A 5,000-nucleotide genomic window follows, 5' to 3' on the forward strand; every position below is an offset into this window, starting at 1 on the left:
AATATGTCTGGCCTAGATGCAGTTAAGTATAGAAGTGAACCTATCATGCCACGATAGAGCTTCTGACATACTTTACCACTTATATCTTCTTTTTCCAGAATGCATGTTGGATGCATTGGGGTCTTGGCCACTGTAGATTCCAGCATATTGAACTTCTTCAGAAGTTCCTTAGTGTACTTGCTCTGATGGATATACGTTCCTTCTGGTGTTTGATCAACTTGTATTCCCAGAAAGTACTTTAATTCTCCCATCATACTCATCTCAAATTCAGCCTGCATCATCTCAGAAAATTCTTTGCATAGAGATTGATTAGCAGAACCAAATATAATATCATCAACATAAATTTGCACAATTAAGATATCATCTTTATAAGTCTTGCAAAAGAGAGTTGTATCTACTTTACCCCTTACAAACTCATTCTCCAGAAGGAATGAGCTAAGTCTCTCATACCATGCTCTGGGAGCTTGCTTCAGACCGTAGAGTGATTTCTTCAATTTGAACACATGGTCTGGTTTCTTTTCATCTTCAAAACCTGGGGGTTGATGAACATAGACTTCCTCTGAGATATAACCATTTAGGAAGGCACTCTTTACGTCCATCTGATGTAGAACTATGTTGTGATTTACTGAGAAAGAAATCAATAGTCTGATTGCCTCCAGTCTTGCTACTGGAGCAAATGTTTCAGTGTAGTCTATTCCTTCCTGCTGACTGTAGCCTTGAGCAACTAGCCTTGCCTTGTTTCTGACTACATCTCCTTTCTCATTTAGCTTGTTTCTGAATACCCATTTCGTTCCAATAACATGGACATTCTCAGGCTTCTTCACTAAGCTCCAAACATCGTTCTTGGAGAATTGATTCAATTCTTCTTCCATGGCCAGAATCCAATCCTTGTCCTGAAGAGCTTCATCTATGGACTTGGGTTCAATTAAGGACACCAATCCTTTCAGACTCAGCAAGGTCTCTTCAGAGGGTCTGAAGGCGGATCTGGTTCTGACTGGTTCATCTTTGTTGCCCAGAATCAATTCCTTAGGATGAGCTGCAGTGATTCTGCTCTTCTTCAGAGTTTGTGAGTTAGAGGGACCAGCTTCTTCCTCTGGTTCATCTTCCTCTGGCTCAACTTCCTCTGGAGCTTTGCCTTTGTCAGAAACATTAATGCTTAAATCTGCAAACTTTTCAACTAGCTTTGACTGGTCAGAGTCAAGCTTATCATCAAATCTAACATGAATAGATTCTTCAATAGTCTTAGCATCAGTATTATAAAATCTAAAACCTTTAGATCTATCAGAATAACCAAGTAATAGACACTTAGAAGATTTAGCATCAAACTTATGCAATCTATCCTTAGTATTGAGAACATAACAAACACAGCCAAAAGGATGAAAATAAGAAATGTTGGGTTTTATGTTCTTCCACAATTCATAAGGAGTCTTATTCAGAATTGGTCTCACAGAGATTCTGTTCTGAATGTAACATGCTGTATTTACTGCCTCTGCCCAAAAGTGCTTAGCCATGCCAGTTTCTTGGAGCATGGTTCTAGCCATCTCCTGAAGAGTTCTGTTCTTCCTCTCAACAACACCATTTTGTTGAGGAGTTCTGGGACAAGAGAAATCATGTGTAATTCCATAGGAATCAAACAGACTCTCAAACTTGTCATTCTCAAACTCTCCACCATGGTCACTTCTGACACGCACAATTCTACAAGCCTTCTCGTTTTGCACTTGAGCAATGAAGGTAGAGAACACAGCATGAGACTCATCCTTGCGGGTTAGAAACTTTACCCATGTCCAGCGGCTATAGTCATCAACGATAACCATCCCATATCTCTTGCCACCTATAGACTCAGTTTTCACTGGTCCAAACAGGTCGATATGCAGAAGTTCTAACGGCCTTGAGGTTGAGACAACATTCTTTGCCTTGAAAGGGACTTTTGTGAATTTGCCTTTCTGACATGCTTCACAAAGAGCGTCTGAAGCGAACTTCAGATTGGGTAAGCCCCTGACAAGGTTTAGCTTGCTCAGCTGAGAAATCTTTCTCATACTGGCATGCCCTAACCGTCTATGCCATACCCACTGCTCTTCATTAACAGACAGAAGGCACTTCACATTCTGAGCCTCCAACTCAGATAATCTGATCTTATAAATGTTGTTCTTCCTCTTGCTGTTAAACAGAACAGAGCCATCGATCTGACTTACAGCCCGGCAGGACTTTTGATTGAATATAACATCATAACCCTTGTCAGCTAATTGACTTATAGACAATAAGTTATGTGTTAAGCCGTCTACCAATAAAACATTATCAATGCATGGACTACTATCTACACAAATAGTACCAGTACCAATAATTTTACCCTTTTCATTTCCTCCAAAGCCAACTTCGCCTCCAGGCTTAAGTTTCAGCTCTCGGAACATACGCTTTTCTCCCGTCATGTGACGCGAGCATCCACTGTCCAGATACCATGATTGGTGTTTCAGTGGAGCTATCAAGGATATCTGCAACATAGATAATCTTGTCCTTAGGTACCCACTTTCTGGGTCCTCTTTTGTTAGTTACCCCAAAGGTTCTGATCACCTTGGGTGTCTCAACATGATATTTTAAAGGAATATTTGCATGATATTTAGTCATAGAGAAAGATCCCTTTTTAAGAGGGTTTTTAGCAACTTCAGCAGGTACAGGATCAGGCAATATGGTACCAGAGGGAACAAAGCATTCATACAAGGATTTAGCTTTAGACACAGAAGGCTCATTTCTAATTGGTTTAGAATAGCCAATGCCATGCATTCCATTTCTGCTTACACCATAGATCATTGAAGCCATTAAGCTTCTATCTACGCTTTTAGCCAGGAATCTTTGAAAAGATTTTTCATACTTAGATTCATGCTTACTATCAGAGGCATCGCAGGCAATAACTTCTTCTAATTTTGCAATTTGATTCTTAAGCACAGAGTTAGAATTAACTAAAGCATGGTTATCATTTTTCAAATCAGATATGATTTTCTCATGTTCAGAAGGAGTTTTAGAAACAGCAGATAAGTTCTTTTTCAGCTTCTTATGCTTAGACAACAAGGAGTTATACTTATCCATGATATCAGACAAGGCATGTTTCAGTTCAGAGGTAGAGAAGGAAGCAAATACCTCATTTTCATCGTCAGAGCCTGGATCTCCTTCTGATTCTGAGTCAGAGTCAACAGCTTCCTTTGACTCTGTTCCTTTGTCTTTGACAATAGCCATGAGTCCTTGGACTTCACCATCAGAGTCAACATCCTCTGACTCTGATTCATCGAATGTCACCATCAGACTCTTCTTGGTCTTGAAGTGCTTCTTTGGCTTCTTGTCCTTCTTCAATTTTGGACAGTCACTTTTGTAGTGCCCTGATTCTTTGCACTCAAAGCAAGTGACTTCCTTGATTGATGACTTCTTCTGACCTGAGGATTCAGACTTTCCTCTTGCCTTTCCAGAGCCTTTGAACTTGCTCTGCCTGTGCTTCCAGATGCGGTTGAGTCTCTTGGAGATCAGAGTCAGCTCATCTTCATCAGAATCTTCTGATGCTTCTTCAGATTCTTCTTCTTCAGCTTGAAGAGCCTTTGACTTCTCAACCTTAGCCTTTTCAGATTTGGATTTCAAGGCTATGGACTTTTTCCTCAGATCTTGCATCTCTGAGCGCTTCAGCTCATGGCATTTCAAAATGCTGATGAGTTCTTCTAAACTCATATTCTCAACATCTCTCGTGAGCTCTATTGAAGTCACCAAAGGCATCCAACTTTCAGGAAGACACCTGATGACCCTTATGACGTGATCTTTTGTTGTGTAGCTCTTGTTGAGAGGACGTATGCCAGCTACAAGCAGTTGAAATCTGGAGAACATTTCTTCAATGGACTCATTTGGCTCCATGATGAAGGATTCATACTTTTGGATCAAAGACAATGCCTTTGATTCTTTGACTTTCTTGTTTCCTTCATGAGACATCTTCAGAGAATCAAAAATGCCTTTAGCAAACTCACGATCTGTAATCTTCTGGTACTCCTCATAGGAGATAGCACTTAGAAGAATTGCTCTTGCTTTATGATGTTGTGAGTACAGCTTCTTTTGATCTGCAGACATCTCTGACCTTGGGATCTTTTTGCCATCTGCATCAACTGGACGCTCATAGCCATCCACAATAATATCCCAGAGATCTGCATCGAAACCCAGAAAGAAACTTTCCAGTCTATCTTTCCAATATTCGAACCTTTGACCATCGAACATAGGAGGCTTTGCGTTGTAACCATCTCTTTGAGTTTCACTGGTGGTGGCAGCCATTGTTTTTCACACCGGCCCGGATCACTGAACACTGTTAGGTGTGGTAATCAGAACTTGCGCTCTGATACCAATTGAAGGTATGAAAAACGGTAGAAAGGGGGGGTTTGAATAACGTTTTCAGTACAAAACTACCACCTTAAAAATTTTAACAAATCTTTTCGAGAACTAAGTGCAAAAGATAGAGATAGAAAAGCACACAAGGATTTTATCCTGGTTCACTTGATAAATCACTCAAGCTACTCCAGTCCACCCGTTAAGGTGATTTCTTCCTTCTTAGAATGAAGGCAATCCACTAATCAGGTAAGAGTTACAACTGCACTTGAAACCTACAAGTGACTAACAATTACACTGACTTAGCTCACACTAAGATTCACTCTCTTAGTCTTCTCTAGGATCCGATCAACCTTGATCTCCTAAAGGAAAATCAAACAACTGTTTGAGGTTGGTGTTTACAAGGGTTTGCTTCTGAATAAGCTGAGTGTAAACTAAATAAATTACAAGATGAAAGAAAGCTTAGAATATTTTGAATGTCTTGCGCGTGTGTTGCTTCTTAGTTTCTTCTTCTAGCCGCTTCTTTCAATCTTCAGCCTCTATATATACTCCAAGGATTAGGGTTGAGCGTTGCATGGAAATGCTACCGTTGGAGGGCAGTTCTGGAAAATCCAGCTTCTGCTGTGGCTGAGAACGTTAGGTAGGTCGTCAGG

This window comes from Lotus japonicus, chromosome 5 (assembly GCF_012489685.1).
Source record: "Lotus japonicus ecotype B-129 chromosome 5, LjGifu_v1.2".
Classification (NCBI taxonomy): domain Eukaryota; kingdom Viridiplantae; phylum Streptophyta; class Magnoliopsida; order Fabales; family Fabaceae; genus Lotus; species Lotus japonicus.